The sequence below is a fragment of the Corylus avellana genome, chromosome ca2, assembly GCF_901000735.1.
Source record: "Corylus avellana chromosome ca2, CavTom2PMs-1.0".
In the NCBI taxonomy this organism is placed as follows: Eukaryota; Viridiplantae; Streptophyta; class Magnoliopsida; order Fagales; family Betulaceae; genus Corylus; species Corylus avellana.
The window spans coordinates 23,006,035-23,017,990 of NC_081542.1; the positions used below are offsets into that span (position 1 = coordinate 23,006,035).

The 11,956-nt window shown below is 35.2% G+C and overlaps 1 pseudogene; it reads left to right on the forward strand.

Moving 5' to 3' along the window:
- Positions 1-9,451: 9,451 nt before the first annotated feature.
- LOC132169355 (probable LRR receptor-like serine/threonine-protein kinase At1g07650) overlaps positions 9,452-11,956 on the forward strand; it is a 4,697-nt pseudogene continuing 2,192 nt past the window's right edge.

Consider the following 11,956-nt stretch of genomic DNA (forward strand, 5'->3'; position numbering starts at 1 on the left):
TTTCCATGGCAGCTTGCCAATGGGGATTTGAGGCTGCTTGAGTAAAGGTGCTCAGCTCACTAAAGGTAGAGATAGATGTATGCATGGCTTTTAGGGGATGTTTGGTAGAGTAGTATAGCTTGAAATCAGTAAAAGTTCTAGGTTTTAGGCTGCCTGTTTGAGATCTAGTAACAATATGAGGTGATCTTGGTGGATCAATCAAGGTAGGTATGGAAGAAATGGAAGGAATATGATCTTCTAAGATTGGAAGAGGTATGTCACAGGTAAGTGTTGGTGTTGATTCTGCAGTGGAATCAATGGTTGTAGGTGAAGTAGGTGTGGTTGTAGGTGAAATAGGTGGAGAACTTCAGAAATCACTCCTGTTGGTGTAACAGAATCTGTTATCATAATTGGAGTGGATTTTGCAGGTAAAGAGCTTGAAGTTGGTATTACTGCAATGGGAACAATTGGAGGGGATAATGGTTCAAGAGAAATTGGTTCAGTTGTGATCAAATCAGGTGAAATATTGTTAACTTCAATGAACTGAGAGAGTAAGGGAACAATACCTTGGTTCAAAGGAGAGTTACTTGTTGAAGCCATGTAGGAGGCCGTACCTTGTGTAAGAAACAAATTCTCATCAAAGATCACATTCCTTGAGATAAAGACTCGTTTGGTGGAGGTATCTAGGCACCTATATCCCTTTTGATTTAAGCATTATCCTAGAAGGATGCATTATCTACTTCTGAATTCAAGTTTGTATCTATTATAAGGACGAAGAAGTGGGTAACAAGCACAGCCAAATACCTTTAAGTTACTATAATCTGGTTCCTTATTGTGAAGTTTAAAATAAGGAGTAGATCATTTTATAGATTGATTAGGCAATCAGTTAATCAAATAGACAACAGTATGGCAAGCCTCAATCCAGAATTTAGAAGGTAAATGAGATTGAGCAAGAAGTGTAAGGCCAGTTTCTATGATATGTTTGTGTTTTCTCTCTGCTATCCCATTTTGTTGGGAAGTGTGAGGACATGTTATTCTATGAAAAATACCATGAGAAGAAAGGAAGTTTTTGAATTGGTGAGATGTATATTCACCCCTACCATCAGTTTGGAGCTGTTGATCTTTGTTGAGAGAAGATTTTCAAGTAAACTCTTAAACTTGACAAAACAAGCAAATACTTCAGATTTTAATTTCAAAGGAAAAATCCATGTATATCATGAGAAATCATCTACAAATATAACATAGAATTTATAACCACTAACAGAAACAAATAGAGAGGTCCAGAGATCACTATGAACTAATTCTAATGAAGAATTGGTAACATGAGTTGAATCCTGAAAAGCTAGTTGTTTGCTTTTGGCTAATTGACACGGCACACATAAAGAAAGACTAGACTCTAAATGACTATCAAGAAGATGTTGATACTTGAGAAGACGCTTGAGAACTTGAGAATTGGGATGTCCAAGTCTGTTGTGCCAAGTGACTTCACCAGCTTTGACTCCAAGAAAGGCAGCATGATTGTTGTGTTTATTGACTCCAAGAAAGGCAGCGGGATTGCTTTGTTTATTGATGAGAAATTGTTTCAGCTGAATTGGGTATAAACCATCCTCACTTGGCCTTTGCAATATTATCTTCCCCGAGAGGTTGTCCTTTACAAGAAAATAAGAATCTGTGAGTTTGAAGTGGCACTTATTATCATGACAGAAACGATTTATTGAAAGGAGATTAGTTGAAACATCAGGACAATGTAAGATATGTTTTAGATGAACAATTGTGTTTTGGAGTTTGAAAGAAGAAGAACCCGTATGAATAATGGGAAGAGAGCTACCATTGCCTACAGCAACCTGTTCTTCCCCATCGTATGGCAGTTGGATTGTGAGATTTTCCAAGTCAGCAGTGATATGATTATTAGCCCCACTGTCAGCTAACCAATCATCATCTTCACGAAGAGCATTGGATTGAGCAGTCATGGCTACAAGCTCGCTTGGAGGGTGTCTTCCTTGGTAGGCATAGTCCATGCGATGATAGCAGTCAAGTGCTTGATGGCTTGTCTTACCACAAATCTGACAAGGAATCCGATTAGTGCTCTTAAAGAAGGTAGAATTTGTTTTACCTGAGATTGAAGCACGATTTGTTTGCTGAGGAGAATAGCACTGACTAGCACTATTTGTTTGCTGAGGAGAGTAGCGCTGACCACCAAGGGGCTTATGTGGTTGATTGCGTGCAGTGTTCTTTCTGAATTTGGGCCTGTGAGCATTTGGCTTTTGAGAATAAAGCGCAAATGAGGTGGTCTCATACTGCTTATTCTGCTGTAGTAGAAGACGTTCATGGTTGAGCAGAGCAGACTGAAACTAATCTAGAGGCATAGAATTGTTATTTGTAACAAGAGAGAAGGTAGTGATGAAGGCATTAAACTGAGCATTCAGGCCTCCAACAAGGTAAGAGATAAGATCTTCCTCGTCAACTTTCTTTCCAACAAGAGCTAGTTCATCAACAAGGGACTTGGCTTCTTGTAGATACTCAGAGCAAGTCTTAGTTCCTTGATGAAGGGTTTGTAATTGGTGCCGTAGTTGATTGATGTGTGTCCTAGAAGGGCTTGTAAAACAGGTAGCTGTGATGCAAATTTTAATACTCGCAAGTGCAAGAATCGTTTGCAATATAATGTTTTGAAGTGCGAGGTCGAATTCATTGGGAATTATATTTTTGAATAACAAATTTAAATCTAAACTAATTAAATCCTAACCTAGTTCCAAAAGGTTTTTGAATTTTGAGTTTTGAAAATTAAAGGATAAACATAAACTAAATAAAATAAAACAAAAGATAAAGACTAAAGTTTGGTAATCCACATTCACCAAATCATAACAACATACTCCATGTTCATCAATATTTATTCGAAGTTCTCACAATTAAAATCTTAGATATATTTTACTATGCTTCAATAGTTAATTAAAACCATCACATGTATCCATTCATTGCACAAATCACAAAAGGAATCCAATATCAATTAAATTATCTGATGTATCCGTAAATCACAAAAGATATCCAATTTTAATTGAAACACTTAATGTATCCATAGAACAAATCACAAGGAATATCCAATTTTTAAGCAAATAAAATCAAGCAATCAATTGTACTGAATTATCTCAAATCATCAAGTATATCTTTGAATCACAAAAGATATCCAAGAATCATTCAATCCAATTGAAAAGAAGTAAAACAATTGAAATATAGAACTCAATAAAATCGGATAAATAAAGACTTACATAAAAGTCATGTCGTTCTTCATCAGTGAGGCTTCATCCCCAGCCTTAGTTGGGAATTTACCTCCACATAAAAATAAAATCTAAACCTAAACCTAAACCTAAACCTAAAGAAAAACTAAACTAAAGAGAAAAGCTGTAGAATTTTGCTCTCTGGAATTGTGTCTTTTTTCTTGAATGCAAAGAGGTCTATTTATAGGCTTAGGGTAGTCCTAGAAGCCCAAGTAAACCTAGATAATTCGGAGGTCTGTCTCCCAGTCCAAATAGAAGTCTGAAATCGGAATTGGATTCGTCCAGATTTGTGTCCTTTTATTGCGGGGCGATTTTGGCATAGTAACCGTCCGAATTAAGAAAATCATATTTCACAAGGAATTGTATGATTTTGAGTTATCTTTTCAATGCCGCTTGAATCACTTCAATCCGATATTTGATCGGAAAGTTATGATCAAAATACTGAGACATGTGCAGAATCTGAATTTGAATCCAATCTGAAATCTTATCCAATCTGATCTTTAATCCGATTTAACCTTTTTCTTGAATTTGGTTAAACTTAACCACATCATCTAGGTCTTCTCAAAGTATAATTTCTTTTAAACTTTGCATTTTTTCCTTTAAAGCTGTTGTTTTTCTACAACGACCTAGAAAACACTAAAAATACAAAACTAACACAAAACATTAAATAACAACACAACTAAAGGATTAACTAATGTAAATAAAGGGGTCCAAATATGAAATATTTGGCACTTATCAAACACCCCCAAAGTAACATTTTGCTAGTCCTTTAGCAAAACAAAAAAAAAATAAAAAATAAAAGCAAGGAACATAAATCCTCTTTCGTGGGAGAGATGATTGCATTTAGCATACGCAACAAGTCTTTTAAACCCCTAGGCATCCCTAGTGAACGAGTAAAGTCTTGTGAGGGCTTAACAGGAATGATACCCACAAACATTGTAGCACTATGTTGTTAACAAGAAAGAAGTTTCACATAAACCATGGTTCTTATTCATGAGCAAGCTTAAAAAGACAAACACCATCATCACAGTCAAAAGGAAATTCAGAATCAAATCACTCATAAATGGACAATTGAGACTTCATATGTTTTAAAAAGTGTAAAGTGTAATTAGCATACAATCATGAAGCTTTCAGCTTAAACTCAAGATAAGTTCTATAAAATTTGTAAGAATCCCTAACAAATGAAACAACCAAGGCAAGATATGCATTTCTTTTTTATAGGCTCTGCAATGTCTAACTCCCTTAAGCTCGCTAATTGACCCATGTAACAAGTGTTAGGCCAATGACTCCCAAGTTAGGTGGCTTTAGGACACTAGATGTAAAACATCCCTAAGGGCTTATTAACTTAAGTCAAAAAGGCTACGAAACTAGACTAGCCATATCATAAATCAACACTAAACTTCACACCTTTTGACGCGAACACTCAATGCTTAATGAGGTAAGAGGTCCGGTTACTCAGCAAAAAACTCAACATGATCTTTCTTTTCATTTTGCTTCTCTTTTTTAATTTATTTTTTTTCTTTTTTATATCTTGCAAGCCAATGGTTATTTATCAATAGGTCATCCAACAAATCTCAAAGAGAACAAGCTTAAGTTCAAACATCGTACCTCACAGAAAATATGCTAATGTGCTCATAAAAATTTATCTCAAAACAAGTGAAATCTCTTTTACCCAAAAATAAGTCAAATGACTCAAACTCCTAATGACATAATGATGTGTTCAACCCTTTAAGTAAGCTAATGAAATGCAAATCACAGTTACAGTTTAACTTAAACTTGACAACAACATGGCACAATTTTTTTTTTTTTCAAATTTTTTAACACAAAATGACAAATAAAAATAAACAAATAAGAACAAAAATAAACAGACAAAGTGTTTTTTCATACCCTCAAACTTGAATTACACATTGCCCTCAATGTGTAGTATAGAAATACATTACCAGAAGTAAGGAAACATCAAGGTGTGAAAAAGGGGCAGGGCATCCTCCAAACTCAAACACCAAAGCACCTGTCATCAAAACTAACAGCAAATTTTTTTTTTTTTTTTTTTTTTTTTTTATAGAAACAAAACTCAAAAGATTAATTGCTGTTAAAAACAAAAACAAATAAAAATAAAATGTAATGAAAAAGGAAAGAAAGAATTTGTGGAGTCAAGTGCAGAAAATAAACTGAAGAAGAAAACTTTACAGCGCTTTCCCCGATCATGCGAATATCCAACCAATCTCTTCCACCCCTTCTTCTTCAAACCTTCATACCTCTCTGGAAGGATATTTCGCCATCTTATGTAGAATTGCTTGCTTCGAAGGATCTTCTTAGGAAAGTGGTTCCTAGATTTGTGTGCTTGTGTGCACAAGTCCTTGAGTATCTTGACATAAGATGGCACTTTGAGACATTCAGGCGATGAAGATTTGGATTCTTGATGTGTCTCAAGAGGGACAGTGATGCAGGCATGAGCTTCAGTACTTACTTCCATGTCACTGGGCAGATCAGGATTTGTTAGGGGCTCACTGTTCTCATGGTGCTCAACTTGCTTAGGGTGCTCAACTTGCTCAGAGTGCTCAACTTGCTCTATGTACTCAACTTCTTCTTTTTCTTCCTCCTCAATGTTATTCAAAATTTCCTCCTCATCAATCATGTAGTTTAGAATGAATGGACATTCTTCTCTCTTGTGATAAGGATTATAACAATATGAACATGCCTTATATATTGGATGATTGCTAGGCAACGTAAGATGATCAACTCTAGCTTCTCTGAACTGGGCTAATCTCTTGCCTATGTCATTAACATGAGCAGTTGGAAAATGTTGCACTATTGCTAGAGAAGCATAATAAGATTTGACAAATTCATGATGAGATATGCTAGCATCATCCTCCATCATGCTTACGTAGTGTAAAAAGAATGGGCATTCACTTTTGTGGTGAGTGGGATTATAACAATATTCACAAAACAGAGATGGTTCGCATTTCTTCATAAATCTGACATAGATAGACTTAGCTGCCCTGAGTTGGTATTTTCATCTATCTAAGTCATCAATGTGAGCAGTTGGACAAAGTTGCCATATATCATCTTTAGGAAGATAATTTAATGTCGCATTTTCCTCTCTTTCAAAGTTGGTGGTGGCTTGGACATGCTCATGATAAGAATTTTCGGACTCATCCTCATCAATTATGTAGTGTCCTTTAGCATCAACTGACTTTGAAGCTCTTCTTCTTTATTGTTATCCTCTATGCTCTCATTGTCCCAATATTGAGTCATTGGGTCAAGTTGATGTTCAGATGAATGTTCATTCTCACTCTCGCCAATCCATTCTTCCATCCCTGCAGTAGCATGAGTATTGGCATCTTTGAGCTCTTGATTGAATTGACACAGTTCTTCTTTGAGCTCTATATTGAGTCTGTTCATATCTTGCTTCATCTCTTGCATGTTCTTATCAATTGATTGCATGAATGCTTTCATCATGTCTTCCAGTGATGACTGTGGTGTAGGTTGTGGCATTTGAGTAATGGATTGATCCGCAAGTGCACGAATCGTTTGTAAGTTGTAAGTATTGAGCTCTTGTTCAGCTTGATGCATATTTTTTATGCATGCTTTGAATGTGTCTTCCAATGATAACTCTTGTGGAAGAGGCTGTGGCACTTGAGTGATGGACTGATAAGCAAGCGGTTGAGCTTGGTGATCAAACTGTGGATAGTCTGAGTGGTGCACTTCATCAAATTGGTGAGCGTAATTTCCTGTAGCCTGAGCTAACCATGAGAATTAGATTGGTTGCTTCACTCCGAGTTGTAATAATTGGATTTTGAATCAAACCCTAGACTGGAGAAACTGGTGTTCATTTGCTCATATGGAAAATTAGAAGCTTGTCCCCATGATGGACAATCACTATAATGATGATAAGGATTGGAGTAGTATAAACATGGCTTATGTGGGTAAAAATTTTAAGGGTAATTGGTAGGAGCTGGTGTCCTATAACTAGGAGAGGCATTAAAATCATTAAAATGAAAATTCATGCTTCCCCCTCACTTTTTAGCATGCAAATATCCCACATAAAACATTAACCATTTTTATTTTTTATTTTTAAATAAAAAAAAAACGACTAACTGACTAAAAAAATAAAACTAAAATTTAAAAACTCACAAAAATGACCAAAAATAAATTTTTGGCAAAAATTTATGGAACTGCTGCAGTTGCTGCTTTTGCTGTGAATGCGCTCGATTGCACTGATATGCGCTCGATCGCACTCGAGTCGGTGTATGAATGAAGATGTGGCAATTGACGAGCACAGGTGCGCTTGACTTACTATCTTGGCCACGAGTGCACTCGATCGTAGCAGGGCTGCAATCGATCGCACTAGCAGGGGCATGCAGAAGGTGGTTGCGGCAGAACTGTAAAACAAACAACAAAACAACAAAAAAAAACAAAACAAAACAAAACAAAAAGAAAAATCTTTTTTTTTTTTTTTATTAGTAACAAGATTAAAACAAAACAAATTGCAGAAAAATAAAATCCTAATTATAACTAGTAGAAGAATAGAACTAATTTAAACAAAAATTGTTTTAAAAAATTGAACAATTCCCCGGCAACGGTGCCAAAAACTTGTTGTGAAAATTTTAATGCTCGCAAGTACACGAATAGTTTGCAATATAATGTTTTGCAAGTGCGAGGTCGAACCCACAGGGAATTGTAATTTTGAATAACAAATTTAAATCTAAACTAATTAAATCCTAACCTAGTTCCAAAAGGTTTTTGAATTTTGAGTTTTGAAAATTAAAGGATAAATATAAACTAAATAAAATAAAACAAAAGATAAAGACTAAGGTTTGGGAATCCACACTCACTGAATTATAACAACATACTCCATGTTCATCAATATTTATTCGAAGTTCTCACAATTAAAATCTTATATATATTTTACTATGCTTCAACAGTTAATTAAAATCATCCCATGTATCCATTCATTGCACAAATCACGAACAGAATTCAATATCAATTAAATCATCAGATGTATTTGTAAATCCCAAAAGATATCCAATTTTAATTGAAACACCTAATGTATCCATAGAACAAATCACAAGAGATATCCAATTTTTAGGCAAATAAAATCAAGCAATCAATTGTACTGAATTATCTCAAATCATCAAGTGTATCATTCAACCACAAAAGATATCCAAGAATCATTCAATCCAATTGAAAAGAAGTAAAACAATTGAAATATAAAACTCAATAAAATCGGATAAATAAAGACTTACATAAAAGTGATGTCGTTCTTCATCGGTGAGGCTTCATCCCCAACCTTAGTTGGGAATTTATCTCCACATAAAAATAAAATCTAAACCTAAACCTAAACCTAAAGAAAAACAAAACTAAAGAGAAAAGCTGTAGAATTTTGCTCTCTGGAATTGTGTCTTTTTTCTTGAATGCAAAGATGTTTATTTATAGGCTTAGGATAGTCCTAGAAGCCCGAGTAAACCTAGATAATTCGGAGGTTTGTCTCCCAGTCAAAATAGAAGTCTGAAATCGGAATAGGATTCGTCTAAATTTGTGTCCTTTTATTGCGCGGCTATTTTGGCATAGTAACCGTCTGAATTAGGAAAATCCTATTTCACAAGGAATTGTATTATTTTGAGTTAGCTTTCCAATGCCGCTTGAATCACTTCAATCCGATATTTGAAAAGAAAGTTATGGTCAAAATACTGAGACATGTACAGAATCTAAATTTAAATCCAATCTGAAATCTTATCTAATCTGATCTTTAATCTGATTTAACCTTTTTCTTGGATTTGGTTAAACTTAACCACATCATTTAGGTTTTTTCAAAGTATGCTTTCTTTCAAACTTTGCATTTTTCCCTTTAAAGCTGTAGTTTTTATTCAACGACCTACAAAACACTAAAAATACAAAACTAACACAAAACATTAAATAATGACACAACTAAAAGATTAACTAATGTAAATAAAGGGGCCAAATATGAAATATTTGGCACTTATTAGTAGCCAATGCAGTCCACACCTCATGGGAGGTATTCATGCCTTAGACTGTTAGAACCACTTTCTCAGAGAAACAAGTGATAAGCCAGCTAAGAGCATACTTGTCTTTTCTTTCCCATATAGAATCTTCAAGATTGATAACATCATCCTCTCCAGCAGTTTTGGGAAGGAATTAGGTGGGCATGGTTTTGAGTCATCAACGATGTTCATAAGACCATGAGTACGAAGGATGGGACGAATCTGAAGGCTCAAGGCCAGGTAATTACGTTCACCCAATTTGCTAGGTGTAAAGCTAGTAAGATTGTTATGGAGATAGTGTTTGCAGAAGAAGCCATGAGGTTGGAGTTGTTAACCTACAAAAGGCTCTAATACCAAGTAAAATAATATGAAGAGAAGAGATTTTGGCCAAGATGCATTCTGCAGCTTTATCATTGAACTTAAATAGAAAAGAGTTACACTTGTATTTGATCACATCAAGGTAACAAGATAAGCTTTGATGTGATAAGAAGATTTAAATAGAGAATAAAAGATAATACAAAGGATTACAATCAATCAAAAGAGAAGTGATACAAACAGATCACTCTTACAAGAAATAAGTAAGAGTCCTAGTAGAAAGATGGAAGAGATAGAAGTTTTATGGCGGTAGGTCTTTGGTACTGCGATCAAGCTCCCTAGTGAGTGTGCTCGATCTCACTCGGGATGATTTTGCACTTCAGAACTCTCTAATATTGCGCTCAATCACACTGAAGTATGCGATCGAGCGCTCTTCTCTTGAGTAGCAGCAAACTCCTTAACATATATAAGGGAAGATGAATCTTGTCCCAGTAGATTAAGGTTTTTAAGGGTTCTGATGGAAGAATAATCAAATGATACTTGATCTTTTACCTATAAGTGTTCATGTCACACAGATGTCTTGAAGGGCGAGATCTTGATGGTGTGCCTCCACCGTCCCTAGTGAAGCTCCCCTGCCTAAAGAAGTTGTAAGAAAAGTAAATTGTTTTACTTATTAGTACTTGAAAATTGATTTAAGCTTCTAACACGTTCCACTCGCTTGTAGTAATCTTGCTCAAAACTTCCTTACTGGTACAATACCACACCAATGGACTTCTATTAAGTTGGAATATCTGTACGTTACTACTCAATTAACCTCTGATTTTATCCAATAAATTTCATTCTTATTGAATTAAGCTGGTTCATTAATACAGGTCCTTTAATATAAACAAGTTATCAGTGTTAGTTCTTGTATTGGCTTAATTCAGTTCCAAAACACAGAGGTTACTGTCTACAGGCTCAAACATTGATATGGAATGCTCATAATCAAATCTCCACAGTTCATAATGTAGATTCATGTGTCATGAACGTCCCTGCAAAATTTTAGCTCAATTGGATCACAAACGCCCATCGATTAGAGCTTTTGATTAAGGCTGAACAACATTTTCAAAATGTTGTTCTCTCCCCATTGCAGACCATGTCCGAATAAGGTGCTAGGCTGTCCGAACAGGCTTTTCAGCAAGCATATTTTTGCTCCGCAAGGCCCTATTCGAACAACCCATTAACCTGTCTAGACACCCCGTACCTATTATGCCCAAAAACATGTTTTTAGTGGGCCTAGGTCTAGGGTTTGATGTACTGATATATATACATCATTATGGAAGAGAGGGGTACGAATTTTTGCCACCAGAGAGTTCGTCGGAGGCTGTGCTATGAGAGATCATATATGGTGAGCGTTAAATTGAATCTCTTAGAGTTTTAGTTATTCCTTTGATAAATCTACGATTTAGAAGTCTTGTTCTGTAATGATTTGTTATGTTTTAATTTATTAAAAAGCTGCTATTTTTGTTTATGGGTAGATCGGTACTCATTGCATATAAATTGTGGTGGAAGTACAACCACTATTGGAAACATAGAGTACGAAGGGAATCGAAGTCCAGCAGGTCTAGCAAACTTTGTTCCTAACACCGAAATTTGGGGATTCAGTAGCAACGGAAATGTTTAGGTTGAACCTCAAATCAATACATAGCGAATAATGTGTCAATACTAAGAATGACTAACTCTGGATTATTCACGAGTCTACGGCTATCTCCTCTTTCTCTAACGTATTATGCACGTTGCTTGGCAAATGGAAATTATAACGTGAAACTATACTTTGCAAAGATAGTATTAAGAGACAACAAGTCTTTTTATAGTCTTGGAAGACGGATATTTGATATTTATATCCAGGTATGAAGTCATATTTGTTTTGCTTTATACATAGAGCACAATTTTATTGATTTAATTTGTTACAGGAAAAATTGATGTGGAAGGATTTTGATATTCAACATGAAGGTGTTGATACAACAGTTGTTAGGGAATTTAAAGCAATTGTGAGGAATAAAGTCTTACAAATCCACTTTCATTGGACTGCGAAAGGGACAACAGCTGTGCCAAAGAGAGGAACTTATGGTCCTCTCATCTCAGCTATCTCTGTTAAATCTGGTAACATTTCATGGAGTATGAGAATCTTTTTACCATTCAACTTCTTCCATACTTTTTAGAATGAGGAACAATAAAAGCATAGCACAATATAGTTGAGGTAGAACCCATGATTATTTGCCGTAAAAAGTATTACCCAAAACAAGATTAAACTGCAACTAGATGGAAGAACTCAAAACTTTTATAATCTTCTTTATACTCTTACTTTGATATTCGTGTGTTTGATCCATTCATTCATATCTTGTTTTA